Source organism: Emydura macquarii, unplaced genomic scaffold (genome assembly GCF_026122565.2).
Source record: "Emydura macquarii macquarii isolate MOO-44397 ecotype Brisbane River unplaced genomic scaffold, CSIRO-AGI_Emac_v2 contig_374, whole genome shotgun sequence".
In the NCBI taxonomy this organism is placed as follows: Eukaryota; Metazoa; Chordata; order Testudines; family Chelidae; genus Emydura; species Emydura macquarii.
In genome coordinates, this window is record NW_027130511.1 from 14,938,562 (window position 1) to 14,955,132 (window position 16,571).

Consider the following 16,571-nt stretch of genomic DNA (forward strand, 5'->3'; position numbering starts at 1 on the left):
CAATAAAAGAATTAAGATTGAGGTACCGCAAAGTCAAAAAAATGCCAAATTGCTTTATTGCAAAAAACAAACCAACCCCCCAAAACCCACACATACTTGACTGAAAAGAATGCTGTCAGAATTAAAAAGGAAAAGGTAATCTGGGATTTCAGCTCATTCCTAGGTTGTAGAAGCAGGGCTATTTTCATCCCCCTTTTTAAAAAAAGCTGGAGTTCCAGTGCATGCAAACTATGCCAAATCCAGAGGGAAGGTGTGTTGTTCCAGAGGCTGTTTTCGGCTTGGCCTACACCTGTGACTTTAAACCAGTTAAAGCCCCTATGCCATTTGTAGAACAACATTGTGTATCCACACAACAATACTCCAAATGGTCAGCATGTGCCCTAATAATCTAGTTATGAGAGGACCTTTCAATGGATTTTGTAACCAATTGAGGCAGAAAAAACTGAAATGGCTCCATTAGTCATCTTACTACTGTCCTAAGGCACACTGGGCCATTTTTTCTTTTCTTTTTTTTTTTGTTTTTGTTTTTTAAACTTGCTCATTTCATTTCCCTCCTGCCATTTCCCAATCAGTGCCTGTTTCATGGGTCATTTAAAAAAAAAAAAAAAGTGAAAATACAAAACTGGCGTCATCTGCCTTCAGTTATGCCCATCACCTTCACATTTGTTTCTCACTCCCACCTAGGTACTTGGAGCCCTTTGCAACCTCTTATTATCCCCTTTTGAAAAATGCCTTTCATAGCCAGAGGCTGAAAACCCCTTTTTTAGCTGCCCAAAGTGACAATTTCAGTCACACAAACTTTTAAGAATTTTCGCCAAAGAAAGCGAGTGGTTTCTTATGTCAGGCCCCACTGATTGTGTGTTTAAGGTAAACATGAAGAGCAGTAATTTTGTATGAAAGCCAGAGGCAGACAACTTCCTGCTTACCAAAAGAGAAACCTCTCTCTAAGATTGTTTTGTTACTTTGTGTTTTAAGTTATCTACAGAGCACCATGAAACTCTCCACTCACAGTTTACCCAAAGAATACAACTTGTGTGTGTACATTCCAAGACTCTAAATAGAATTATGTACCAAAAACTACATTAAAAATGTCAGTATGTGATAGTGTAATTAAAGACCATTGTAATGCATATGCACAAGAGAGCTGAATCAGGGTTGTGCTGGCAACCTTAATTCTGGCATTTCCTAACTTTTGAGTGCTTAACTCTACAACCTTAATAATGTTCTTTTAGTGTAGTTTTTTGTATGATTTCCTAGGTTTTTTAAAAAAGCAAACTAAAAAAATCCCTGCATCATATAAACTCCCACATCGTTCATCAGCAGGATTAGCACTTTCAGATCCACAGCACAGACCTCTGCCACTTGAGCTAATAGAATAACTGATAATAGTAGTAGGTTGTCATCTTCTATGTGGGCTAATCACTAGAGGGAGACGAAACAAACTTTGCCAGTGCGTTTCCTATTTGTTGACAGCAGAGGAATGGTGAGACTCAAGAATCCTGGGATCTATTCCTTGATCTGCCTGTCAACCTATCACTGGAAAAAAAAATCCTATTTGGAGGCTTGTTCATATGGAATCTGCATCAGGCTTACCCTGTTTGGCCTATATTTTTTAAAACATGAGTAAGAATCACTGGTATAGGTTTTCAAAGTCAAATAAAAATACTTTTAAAAAGAAGACACACAGGAACAGACAGTACAGCACATTTGATTGCTCAAGGACCAACAGGTCCTACATCATCCTACATTACACAGAGAACAATGGGCCAAACTCCAAGGTCCTTACTCAGTTCTTTCCCTGGCAAACTCCCATTGAGTCCAAGAGAATGACTATTTCAGTGGAAGTTTGCCTGACCGAGAACTGAACAAAAAAACTGACTAAAGACTTCAGGATTTAAGCCAGTCATATCACCACCCTCAACCGTCCCCCTGAAAATGTTTTTCCCTCCCAGATAGACTCCTGGATTTTCCCTACCCAGCAACCCAGTGTATCCCATCCTACCCCCCAATGGACAGTGCTCTTTGTTCTCTCTTCACTGCCAGCCAGAGCAAGCATCACCTCTCTCCTGTTCTCACTGCAACATTTTTTCCCCCCAACTCTGAGATCTGCCTTAATGTTTCTATGAATACCCCATCGGCCATAATATCTGATTTGTATACATCTTTGTGCGGAAATAAGAAGAGAGATATTGACTGTGACCCTACAACTCACCATTATTTATCACCTTTCTCAACTCACTCATTTATTTCTGCCTATGGTTTCAGAATTTTCTATCTGGCCTGCAGGTTCTGTCTCCATGCCATCTTCAAGTCTGTGTCTCCATGTTTTTACCAGTCATGAGGACTGTGCCTCTAAGATTGCTGCCAACACATTGTTTTTATGTAACTATGCTGCTGTTGCACATACACGTAGAGTTGAAGCTTTGACTGTGAGGCAATAGGTAACTTGGAAAAAGGAATCTGAACACTGGCCAGAATAAAGGATTTCCCTAATATTCTCAGAGATGTATGTAGCATCTGGCATGTGAGCTGATGTAAATACTCTAAATCCATGTAAATTCTTCGTTATCTGGAATGGGGAAAGGGAAAAGTCCTTCACTAGAACTCCATTCTGTCACCAAGACAATATCATTATTCATGCATTAAAGATAGACACTATTCTGGAAAGGATGTAAAAAGGCTTGAGCCGTTTTAAAGTCATTTTCTAAGCTTTTTAAAAGAAAAACTCATTCAGATTGCAAACATATTTAGGAGCAAAATATTGCTAAACACTTGAATTTCAAAACAAAACTGGCAGACATTCAAGTCCTAATGTGAGCATTTGGGGCATTCTTTACTTGGATTAAAAACAAAAACAAGACAAAGAAAGAAGCTGGCACAATTTTGAGAAGCAGTTTTTGTGCCTGGACCTGCTGAATAATGTGTATGATGCTTTCACAAGTGTTACACAGTATGCTTCTTGGAGTATGCATGAATGCAGTCAACTTAAAGTCACCTATGCACAGCAAAACAAATCATAAATAATGAGATACTAAAAACCAACTGTCACTGAGGTAGCAATTATTTGTGTCTCTTTTTTGCTTCAGTGACTCTTGCCTTTTAGCCTGAGACATGCAAACAGAACAAACAATTAGTGCAATAATTGATGATCAGTACCTTCAAAACTTGTGATGACCTGGTTTATGCTTTGTAAGTCTAATAATGAGTACACCTCTTGCTTTGTGATTAGTGTGCCTGCCTGGTGTTCACCAGTGGTGCTTGGGAAGTACATCTGTATCAGACAAAAGGTTTTTATCTGTCCTTTTCAATTAGTTAGTCCCTAATGAACTGATCTTTTGTCCCTTGCTGTTTTTAGATTCCAATTAAACTTGTTTATGGAAGAAGTGAAATAATTAAATATGTACTGTGTTTGCCAGTACTTATTGGGCTGAACTGGATTGCAGTGCATAAAATAAATGTAAGTATTAAAAGCCATTCCAATTTTATTAATTTACTTTGCCCTCCTTGAATTAATCAACTATTGCCTTTTCTTTTGACCTAGATACTATAATTATTACCTACTGCTCGTCTAATTAAACTTTTTCTAAAAAATAAAATCAAGTTTTCATTTTTATGCCGGAGAACCCCAAAACAGTGTAGTTTAGGCTATAGCTTTCATTAACAGGGCTGGATGCTTTAAGGTTAGGACAAACTGCCGTTATGTTGTGTACAACAAAAGGCATAAATAGAATAAGATAATTAGATAAGTAGCAGAACATAGTGGAAACCTCTACTAAAGCACATTTTTCTCATTTTATTGAAATCCCTTCATTTTGTCTTGCAGATTATATCCTTGTGCACAAGCAGCCTGTGTGCCAGCAAAAGGTTTTCGGATGATCATAGACTGGGGGAAAAATGCAGAGCTACAGAGAGCTATTCATCAGAGATTCCAACACTCCCTGATAGCTCAGTCTCTCTCTAAGAGTGCTTGCCAAGACCCCCTACATTTACCTGCATTCATCCCTTTTGGCCATGGGTAGAAGCAAGACAGAAATATAGCCTATATTGCCAAGGTAACAAGGAAATTCAAATCTCCTTTCAAGAGCCTTATTAGGGTGTTGTGGGACTCACAAAGTGATATTGAAAGGGTATTCCTGTGAACCAATTTCACATAGAGGCATCTTGATGTTTGGTGCATGAATCATGTAAGAGGAGAGCAAGAGACATCTACAATTTAACCCTTACAATGCTGGTATTTTTCATCTGCCAGAGAAATGTGTGCTTAAGAAGATGCCTTGTGTACACTTGTGTGCGTATAATTATTTCATTACTCTACCTATCTAGAAATGGAAGCTTTATATCACTTGGAACGGTAACAGACCTAGCTCCCCATGGGGATTGAGTTCTATAAGGTCCAATCCAGAAATTAAAAAGTCACCACTTTTAAGTCTCTTATGTGTAAAATGCTAATATATGTCATTAATGTAGGTTTCTATGGCTTTCTCTGAGCCCCATACTGTAGTATTCATGGAAACTCAGGTACTCACCTTACAGTGGAGGCATACAAAAATACAGCCCATTATTTTTTCCAAAAATTCTAAAGGTTCCTAAAATGTGTATTCTGTAAATGCCCACATATTTTACAGAAAACTTAGTGGCATAATGTGAAATAAAAGGTTTTATGAATGCTCCTGGGGGTTAACAGGTATAACCCATTCCTGGCTTCCTCATTCTTAGTTGATGTCACTATCATAAACTCATACTGACAAAGGTCTTATCCCATACCGTACTACCATGTTACAAACACCTATAATATACAGACACAAGATATTATATATATAAATATCACAATTGCTATGAAATAGTGGGAGCTCAGAGAATTTGTTCACATTTTATGAGACTCATTAGAATAAATAAATCTGCAAGAGCCAGTAAAGCCCACTACAAGATTTTCAAAAGACAGCTTGCTACTTTCCATTGGAAGCCAGTATTACAGTTGTACTCTATTTTCTGTGTATCACAGTAGCATCCTTGATCAGTAGAGGAACAGTGAAAGTACTGAGTAAAACCCTTCCTAAAAATAAACAAGGGGATATCAATTTGGGACCTATCCAGGATATAACTTGAATGTTATTAGACATATGGAACGCTGTTTTGCATACCCCTTATTCCTACATTTCAACTGAAACCAGGGAGGTAAGTGCGAAAATTGTACATGACTAATTATTCTAAAAAGTTGCCATCCAGTTTTGGGACAGTTGAGACAAAGGTACTGACCTTTCGGGAACACATCCAAATTGAAGGGAGCCTTTGAGTCATTTGAGGTGCACCCATCACCATTTTACAACATTCACTAGATTTAAAAAGCAGTTATGCCTGTTGTCAGCTGTTGCCTCCTGCAAGGTAACACCAAAAAAATCACCCGGACAAGATTAACACAACATTCAGAACTATGGCTTGCGGTTATCTGCAACACTTGTTTGTGTACAACAGGAAGGCTTAAACTCAGATGGTTTACATATCTTCTCAGGATAACACACATTCATAGAGATGACAAACATCATCACAAGATGGCATCACTATTACACCCAAGTAGGAACTTCATGATACTTTGGAAACTGCAGCTCATGGCACTGATCAATGTTAGTTCTTACAGCCAGTGTAAAATTAACCATCCTGTCCCCTCCAGTGTATTTTTCACATGTACTGTGCTATCTCTAAGGCTGCATATATGAGTAGATACACTGCAGCGGAGGATTGGACTCTCCGCTGCCTGCACAGGAGTACAAGCAACATTGCTAAGCCACGTAGCATTACATTTGTACAACCACAGTTTCCAGCTGACTAAAGCAAGCCTTGGGATGGGTTGAGTGCGAACTTTCATATAACACCCACGTGAACAAGTAGAAAAGCACTTGTTCCCAGGAGAATCACAACTCACTGGGCAATACTGCAAAAAGCCTCCATCTCAGTCAGTTCTACGTTCAAAAAAAACAAACTGCACTTCGACAGATCATTTGATTTAGAGATACAATTTAACACAAATCCAGACCAAAGCTAGAGCAAAAGACTATCAAATAAGTGTCTGTATTCCATCTCAATGTCTCTCTCTAATTTCACTAAACAAACATGCACGCACAAGTGCTGAAACTAGGGGTGCATTGCCTGGCTTGAAGTGGTATCCATTCATATACAGGGTTTACAGTTTGATTCAGTGGCTCTCAGTACCTCCACTATACAAATTGTTACAGGCCCCTGCATGTACACATGCAACACTAACATCACCTTTAAAAAACAGTGCAGGTTGGAAAAACCAGGAGGACCCCAGTAACCTGAAGTCCTAGCTATCACTTAGCACATCTTGCATAACAGGATCATGTAGTGTCAAATTCTCTTATTGTACTCCCACTTATTTTCCCTGGTTTTCTATTCATTAAAAATATAATGAATGTGATATAGCTATTTCCTACCATCCATGTCTTGCACAGTCTGAATCTGCTGTTATAGGATGATTGCCATCAAAATGAAACCACCATTCAATTCTTCTCATAGATGATCCCAAAATCTGCACATATTTTTAGACTTTTAATTAAAGCCATTCAAATTCTTAAAGGATTGTGGGGGGTGGAGGAAAAAAAAAATCTATTGACCTATTCACCAACTGAGAGAAGTCGTTTAGGGATTTTTCAGATGCAGTGCAAGCCACCTTTGTTAACTCAGACCTTTTCTTAATTTGGACTTGTAGCTACAGGGGTCTTTTGTCCATGAGTGCAAGTGGTGGAGACTGTACGTTAGCCAACTGTTAGCAAAAGTGGTTGATTTAATGTTTATAGTTGCACACACAATTAATAGATGGCGCGATCTAAATGATGATTAAATAAGTGTCATTTTGATAGAGCCCTGCCTTACATTTGACCCTTCCCTTAAAAAAGGGGATTAAATGCCTCTACTAGTACTAGATTTTCCAGAGCGGTCACTACATCTTGGCTGCTGAGTTGAGTCTGTACATAATTCAGGATTATTCGTGGAAGTCAGATAGCGATTGTATATATTTACCTGATTTGTGAGAGTAAATTCCCCATTTACAAATACCATCAGAGATTTCTTTACCAAAAAGGATAAACAAACAAATGTGCAGGCCCAGATTCAGAGAACAGTTTGAAAATTGCTCTTTAGAGCAGAATTCTCCCCTGTCAATCTCAGAACATTGACTTATACCTTTCCTGTAATTTATGAGATATGGTGCTTTGGGAATTATAGTCAGGAATAGGAGGAAGTCAGCTCGCACAGGAAGTGTTCATTTACATTAAGCCCTCAAAAAGAGGTTCGGTGGAACAAACTGAAGCTCTGTGCACACTGGAGACAGTATACTGGCATTTTGTATATTGTTTTATATAGTTTAAATATGCTGTCCCAGATCTGCCAAGTCTTTGATAACTGTTCTCTGTCACTGCTTCAAGTTTGTTGCAGGCACATAGTAAGGCCTGGTCTATACTTAAAACTTAGATTGACATAACTACAGCACTCAGGGGTCTGAGACATCCACACCTTAGCCCGGTGTAGATGCAGTGAGGTCAATGGAAGAATGCTTTTGTAGACCTAGCTACTGTCATTTGGAGAGGTGGAGTTCCTATGGTGAGGAAAAACACCCCTTCAATTGATGTAGGCTTTCTACACTACAGGCTCATGCCTGCATAGCTACAGTGCCATAGCTATGCCACTGTAGTCCCCATGGTGCGACGAGGGCCACAAGAAGACCATCATGGTGGATGTCACAGTCCCCTTCGAGAACCGCAGCCCGGCCTTCCACGCCGCCCGAGCCCGCAAGGAGGAGAAATACTCCCCCTTGGCCGACTCCCTGAGGGCTCAGGGCTACGAGGTCCAGATCCACGCCTTGATCGTCGGGGCCCTGGGCGCCTGGAACCCCCGCAACAAGCCCGTGCTCTGGGCCTGCGGTGTGGGTCAGCGCTACGCCAAGCTCATGCGTCGCCTCATGGTCTCAGACTCCATCCGGAGGTCTCGGGACATCTACATCGAACACATCACCGGCCACTGGCAATACCATGAGGAGAGGGACGGAGCGTCACCACAGGACCCTTCTTCTGGACCTACAGACCCAACCCACCACCACCACGACAGACGCGGCGGGGGACACACCAACGGACGCGGCGGGGGACACACCACTTTGTATGGACTTATTTGCTCTCTTTGTTAAACACCCCCAACGTAACCCACATACTTAGTAACGTTCCCCCATTCCCATATATCCCCTTGTATCTCTTAGCACCCACACCATCACCCCCCCCCCCGGCCATCCAGGATCCCACAGCTTATCCCTTGTTGTTCTCCCCTGACTTCCAATCACACCCAGTGCCCCCCAATAACCTGCATATTGTCCCTGGATGTTTTATAACTTTGCCCCTTTAACTTTATGGGTTACCTGTTTGTTATTTATTTATTTTTTTAAACATTCAATAAAAAACTTTAAATTTGAATAAATTGTATAGCCAGTTGTTTGACTACTCTTGTGGTTCATTGTGAAAAATTTTCAAGAGACCAAATAATCAAACTGAGCCAGTTTATTGTCTAAGACAAAGTAGTGCAATATGAAAGGGAGACATACATACCCCATCTTTCAGGAAGCAATTCTTATCTCACAGCAAGTTCATCTTACACTGTGGGTTTACTTCAAAGATCCACTCCAAAAGCCATTTGTATTTCTAGGATGGTTGCTTACAAGTTAGGTGACATATAAAGTATTTTCTAAGATCTAACCCACTAGTCCATACCAGTTCCTTAACTTTTCATTCTGTATCTCCCTTATCTTTGTTTTGGATACTGTGGCAAACAGCCAGTTTCTCCCTAGTGGGTCTCACGCTTCAACCCCTTGTAGTGGGCCAGGGAGTTCCCAGTAACCCTATCTCCCCTGGAGGTACCTTGCTCCAGCTTCCTTCTGCTGGCTGGGGCCAGAGGTTGTCTCCTTCTGTAGCTGCAGAGAAGCACTGTCTCCACGGGTGGGTATCTCCTCCAGCTGCTACCAACCTTCTGGCAGCTTCCTCCTCCTCCTGTGCTTCTCCCCCTCCTTTTAGGGGGAGGCAGAGTTTAAGTACACCTGGACTAGCCCTTCATTGAGTCCAGGTGTCTCTAATTGCCCTGCAATCATCTTTCCCTTGCTTGCAGGAACCAGGGCTTTAGGCATTCTTGGGCTCACACTCTGGCCCTGATATGCCTTTTTGCAGCCCTCTGGCCTGACTTTATCATAATACGAACATTTCAGATACTGGTCCGTGAAGGTATCGCCCCAGTTTGTACTGGGAAAGAATATTAACATATTTTGCCTTTGACAGTTTTCCTACCTACTTATGCCAAATACTGAGTTTTACTGTTCCAAGGTGTTGATAAACCAGTGAACAAGAGTTAACAGCATTGTGGTGAAAAAACAATACAGTTCATTTGGCATAACTTGTCCAACATTCATACATAGAATATTCATGTCATGCACTTAATACATATACATTGGCTAACAATCCCCCACTTGGCACCACAATTATTATTAAATCAGAGCGGCACATTTGCCATATTGATATATGAAGCAGAGATAAGAGCATTTATGTGAGATTTAGACTATTTTAGCAAACTGCCTAGTGGCAATACATGATTAATACAATTACAACTATAACTCCTTAAACTGGAATAGGCATTAATATAATGTGACCCACAGTGTTACATACATGACAAGTACAATAGAAATTTAGAGCAGTGGCATTACAAGTGAGGTTCCCATACTTAAATTTTTACCATTAGCTATTAAACAATTCTGTCCATTCATATTATATTAGTGTCACCTTGGTCATTGCCACATGATAAAATCTATAGTGCAAAAGACAACAACTAACATCTGTTTCATAGTACTAGTCCAGGCCATCATGGCCACATGCTGGAATCACGATGTCAAAACCCTATTACATCTACACCTACTGATAACACTTAAGCAGAACAAGGAGCCATATGTAGTGCCCTCCAAGTTCACATTTCTGAGCAACACACCAGTAACCAAGATAGATCCAGATGTTTCCTGTAGATGCTATTTCTTTAGGTAACCTACTGAGTGGATAGTAACCACTTTATTAAATATTGCTGTGTAAAAGAAATATACATGGAACCTAACTCTAAGTGTGATTGTTTTAAACAACCTGCACCTCAATTAGGATATGGTGTCACTGACCCAAAATGATGAATTGTGATAAATGGAATTGGCCTACTTAATTTAGCACATTGCTAATTTACAACAGCCTCTGTTATACATGGAGGATAATGCATTTGACTAATTGCCTGATTTTATTAGTGATAAGAATTTTCCCCTTTTCAATATTCCCTAATGAATTGGTTAGAGTAGTTAAAACACAACTCCCACTGGTAATGCACAAAGTTTCTCTGCCTTCATGATTTTCCTTTGCCTTCTTTTTGTTTTCTGTGATCAACTCACCTTTTTCTTAATTTTTACTTGCGTTTGGTTAAACGGTTTAGCAATGTCATTTTGTTCAGCTATCACAGGGGTTCTCAAACACAGAAGTAAGGGTGGCATGGCATGGAGGGGTCACCACTTTTTTTTGGAGGGGTCATCACAGCCTGAAATATTTTCTTAGGGGGTCCCAGAAAATAAAGTGTGAGAACCCCTGAGCCATTAAGTCCTGTGCACCTTCTTGTTAGGATGATATACCAATTAACAAAATAGGATGCAATAATGATACATTTGCTTTTAAGAAATATGGTTGAATTTGGTTATTGCAATGAAAAAGATTTAAAAACAAAACAGGCATATGCATAAACTCACACTGCTTAATAATATTCAGTTAGACCTGGTTCAGGTAAAGGTCTTATATTGTCTATAGTTGATTGAGATGGACTTGGTCTCTATTGTATTATATTAAACTAAGTCCAGCAGAAGAGTGGGGACTATCCAGTTTAATGCACTGAATGAAGCATGTATGATTACCTGCCTTGTGAGCAGGTGGCATATGCATATATTTGGTGCAAGGAACTCACAGCCCTCAGAGACTGAGTATGTGCTCCTTAGACCAGAGTGGCCAAACTGAAGGAGCTAAGGGAGACAGAGAGGTCCATAGATAAGACTTTCTGGGACATAATACAGTGGGCCTGTCCTGTCCCTTCCCCACCCACACCCAGACACACACACACATCTGACAGCCTCTGTGTTGTTGAGGATGAAAGTCCTGGGAAGGAGAACATCAAGCTGGAGAGGAGGGAAAGCCATCCCATAGTGAGGACCCTCCTTCCAGATGGCATCATGGTATCCTCTCACATAAAGGATAACCCTGTATGGGTAGGGACCAATCTCATTAGGAAGACACAGGTAACAGTAAGGGGGGGATTTGATTATTATAAACATAGATTGATGGATTTGTAATGACAGGGACTATCACATGGTGAATTGTCTGATAGATACAAAGGTTATAGACCTCTCAAATCATCTAAATAAATGTATGTGCTGTTCTAGGGAGAAGCTGGTGGTCATGGTACTTGGAGGTACCAGTGACATACGGAAAAGTAGGAGAGAGGCCCTGGAGGCCAAATTTAGGCTGCTGGGTGAGAGAGATTAAAGTCCAGGACCTTCATGTGTAACTGGAAGCATTTCAGAGAATAATGCTACCATGCAGGGCCAGCTAGACAAGCAGAACTGCAGTGTCTCACTATATAGATAAACACTGGTACTTAGAGAAGGGATTTAGATTTAGTAGGAATTGGGAAACCTTTTGAGAAAGGAGGAGCCTATTCAGGACGGACAGGCTCTAGCTAAACCTAAACAGAACCAGATTGCTGGCATGTAAAATGTAAAAGGTCATAGAGGAGTTTAAGCTAAGGGCTGGAGGTAAAGTCCACAGGTGTAGAGGAGCACACTGTTTGGACTGAGTCAGCCCTTGGGGAGAATGTATTAAAAGGAATATTCTAATTTCCTAGTAAAGAGGAGAAAATAGGAGTTGATAAAGTACAGATAGGAACTGAAGAGAAACAGTCAAATAAAAGAGATTTCCATACAATTACACCACATGAAGGCAGACAACTAAATAGTGACAAGATTTATAAGTGCTGTATGCAAATGCTGAAAGGGTGAATTTGAGTGCCTGATATTAAATGAGGATATTGATATCATAGGCATAAAAAAATTTGATGGAATGATGATAATCAATGGTACACTAATACCGAAGTACAATATATATAGGAATAACTAAGTAGGTCATGCTGGTGCAGGAGTGGCACTAGATGCCAAAGAAAGCGTAGTCAAATATAGTAAAAGTCTTAAATGAATCAAACTGTACCAGAGAATCTCTATGAATAGAAATTACATGCTTGAATAATAAGAGTATAGCAGTAGGAGTATACTGCCAACCCCCTGACCAGGATAGTGATAGTGATTGTGAAATGTTCACAGAGATGGGCTACAAAAACAGAAAACCCAACAACAACAGGGAATTTCAACTATCCTCATATTGATAGGGTACATGTCACATCAGAATGGGATGCAGAGGTAAAGTTTCTAGACGTTATTAAATGACTGCTTCTTGGACCAACTAGTTCTGGAACCCACAAGAGGAGAGGAAATTCTCGATTTAATCCTAAGTGGTGCACTGGATCTGGTCGAAGAGGTGAATATAGCTGAAGCACTTGGTAATGGTGACCATAATGTAATTAAATTTAATATCCTTATGGGGGAAAATATCAAGAAACCCACCACAGTACTATTTAACTTAAAAAAACAAACAAACAAACAAACAAAAACGAGGAAGTTGGATAAATAGAAATTAAAAGGAACAGTCACAAGAGTGAAATGCCTGCAAACTGCACAAAAACTTTTTAAAAACACCATAATAGGGGCTCAAACTACATGTATAAAAAAAAATCGATAAGAGGAACAAAAAATATGCTACCATGGCTAAACAGAGTAAAAGAGGGAGCTAGAGACAAAAGAGGCATCTTTTAAAAATTGGAAGTCAAATTCCACTGAGGAAAATAGAAAGGAGCATAAACTCTGGCAAGCCAAGCATAAAAGTATAATTAGGCAGGCCAAAAGAGAATTTGAAGAACAACTAGCAAAAACCACAAAAACTGAAAGCAAAAAAAAAAAAAAAAATTACATACATCAGAAGCAGGAAGCCTGCCAAACAATCAGCTGGACCACTGGATGATTGAGATGCTAAAAGGAGCACTCAAGGAAGAGGAGGCTATTGTGGAGAAGTTAAAAGAATTTTTTGCTTTGGGCTTCACCGAGGACCAGGTGAGAGAGATTCCCATACATAAGCCATTCTTTTTTAGGTGACATATATGAGGAATTGTCCCTGATAGAGGCATCTGTAGAGGAGGTTTTAGAACAAAGTGATAAATTAAACAGTAATAAGTCACCAGTACCAGATGGTATTTGCTCAAGAGTTCTGAAAGAACTCAAAGATGAAATTGCAGAACTACTATGTAACCTATCACTTAAATCAGTCTCTGTACCAGATAACTGAAGGCTAACTAATATAATGCTGGGTGAGGGGAAAGGGTTAGAAAAAAGCTCCAGAGGCAATCCTGGCAATTACAGGCCAGTAAGCCTAACTTCAGTACCATAAAAATTGATTGAAACTATAGTAAAGAATAGAATTATCAGACACAGATTAACACAGTTTGTTAAGGAAGACTAAACACAGCTTTTATAAAGGAAAATCATGCCTTACCTTTCTATTAGAATTCTTTGAAGGTGTCAACAAGTATGTGGACAAGTGTGATCCAGTGTATATAGTGTACTTGGACTTTCAGAAAGCCTTTGACAAGGTCCTTCTCCAAAAGATCTTTGGTCCTGAATAGTGCAGGACAATTACCTCCTATCTTGGACATCTGACATTCCAATACACAAAAGAGTGCAGCTGCACCACATTGTTGACTCATTCAGTTTGTGATCCACTATACCTCATGATCCTTTTTCAGCAGTATTACGACCTAGCCAGTTATTCCCCGTTTGATAGTTGTCCTTTTGATTTTCCCCTTTAAACTGAAGAGCTTTGCACTTGTTTTTACTGAATGTCATCTTGTTGAATTCAGACCAATTGTAGCAGGTTCATGCAGGGCCTTCCTGCTGCTCAGGTTCTCTGTGCCCACAAACCCCACACAGACTTCAGCTTTGTGCTCCCCCCAGTGTGCTTTATTTACAGGTTGTTACCTACCACTGTCTAGTGACACACAGTCCAGCCTCAGGAGCTGCACAGTTTCAGCCACTGACCAAGAGGATCTCACCCTCCTGCTGTGGCTTCTCCCTTTCAGGCTGTTTGCCACCCACTTCCCCCATTTCCTTCCCGTGAACCTTTACAGCATCTGGCTAACGAGCCCAGCAGCTGCTCTCCATTGGCCCACTCCGTGCAGGCTTATTCAGCCAGCTCCAATTCTCCTGCAATTAGGGTTCCAGGGGCAGATGGCTGGCTCAGCATGTTTTCACCCAGCACTCTGCCATACCAATTCTTCAATTTGTCAAGGTTCTTTTGAATTCTCATCCTGTCCTCCAAAGTACTTGCCACCGCCACCACTCACAACTTGGTGTCATCTGGAAGTTTATAAACACACTCTCCACTCCATTACTCAAATCATTAATGAAAATATTGATGACTACTGGACACAGGACTGACCCCTGGGGGGCCCCCACTAGATACACCATCCCAGTTTGACTATTAATAACTACTCTCTGAGTACAGTCTTTCAAGTAGTTGTGCACTCACCTTATAGTAAAATCATTTAGATCACATTTCCCTAGTTTACCTATGAGAATGTCATGTGGGACTGTGTCAGAATCTTTTACTAGAAATCAAGATATATCACATCTACCACTCCCCACTCCCACCCCCTCCAATCTACTAGGCTAGTAACCCTGTCAAAAAAAGAAGAACAAATTATGCCAGATCAATCTTTCTGGCTATTCCTTATAACCTTATCATCCTCCTGGTGCTTACAAATTGACTATTTAATCATATGTTCCAGTATCTTTCCAGGTACTGAAATTAGGCCGCCTGATCTATAAATTCCCAGGTCTTCTTTGTTCCCTTTTTAAAAACTAGATACAATGCTTGCCCTTATCCAGTATTTTGGGACCTCACTTGTCCTCCATGACATCTCCAAGAGAATTGCTAGCCGTGCAGAAATTGCTTCAGCTAGTTTCTTAAGTAGGTTAGGACAAATATCATCTGACCCTGCCAACTCATGCATAACACAGGTCATAGGACTTCCCCAAGTTATTTCGTAGAACATCTCTTTTAGAAAGACATTGCATCTTCATTTTAAAATTGAGTGATGGAGAATCCACCAGGACTTTTGGCAAGTTGTTCCAATGGTTAATTCTCCTCAATGGTTAAAAAAAAAAAAATACAACTTACCTTATTTCCTTATTTCTTATTTCAAATTTATCTAGGTTCAACTTCCAGCCATTGGATCATGTCATACTTTTTCTGCTAGACTGAAGAGCCCGTTATTAAACATTTGTTCCTCGTGTAGCTACTTTAGATTGTAATCAAGTCACCCCTTTATTTTCTGTTTGTTAAGCTAAATAAATAGACTCAAGGAGCCCAATAACTATAAGGCATGTTTTCCAATCTAGTTGAGCCCTTAGTAGGTGTTTCCAGGAACATTTTCAAAGTACAATTCTTTTATAAGAGCAGAAAAGGTTCTATGATGTCACACTACAATATTTTTTCCAAAAACATTTTCATTGCAGTTAGTATTTTTTGACTACCCACGGCAAGCAGGTCTGAATCACAAGAATATAAGTAATTGACATTTTGAAGATAAAACATGGTAGCCTTCCAACCAGAAAAAACGATATTACAACTCCCATTACTGGTATTATGAAAACTTTTTGATACTGTAGCAGTTAAATTGTGCTGAATTTCAATTCAAGATATTGAGGACATAATAGAAAGAAAGTAAATGGGGGTACATCTGATTGAATTGAAACTCTGAGAACCTAACTATGGTTTCTTAGATCTCTATGATTAGTCCTGTGCAACACAAATGTCCTACAAAATCATTAGTGAGTTGTCCACAGATGTACTGAAATTGCCCCTCAAAAGATTATGTTTATGTATGAAAAAACCTCTCTATGCATTGAAAAGAAAACATGGTAGACCAAACATTTGTTAAAAATGACCCCAATTCCAAACTGTATGTGATACCTATATGTACAGTATAAGTCTACTTTTAAAACAGCAGAAACATTGCTGGCTAATAATTTCAAAAGTTACTGGTGATTTTGGGTGCCTCTCAATTTTTGGTACCCATCTTGATAAACTTCAAAAAGACTTGGCTTTCAAAAAGTGCTGAGTATCCAACCTCAAAAAATCAGATCTCTTTAAGGTGTTGTAAGCGGAATATCTAAAAAACTGACACCCTCAAAAGTACCAGTCATTTTAAAAATTGTCTCACTAGAGAAATACTTTTACAAAATTTCTAGAAGGGTAGATAAATATATTCTATATATGTACTCAAATCCTATTTTAAAGTACTAATAACAGTTTAAATTTACTTCCTTATGTTTAAGTTTAAAGTACTTCTTA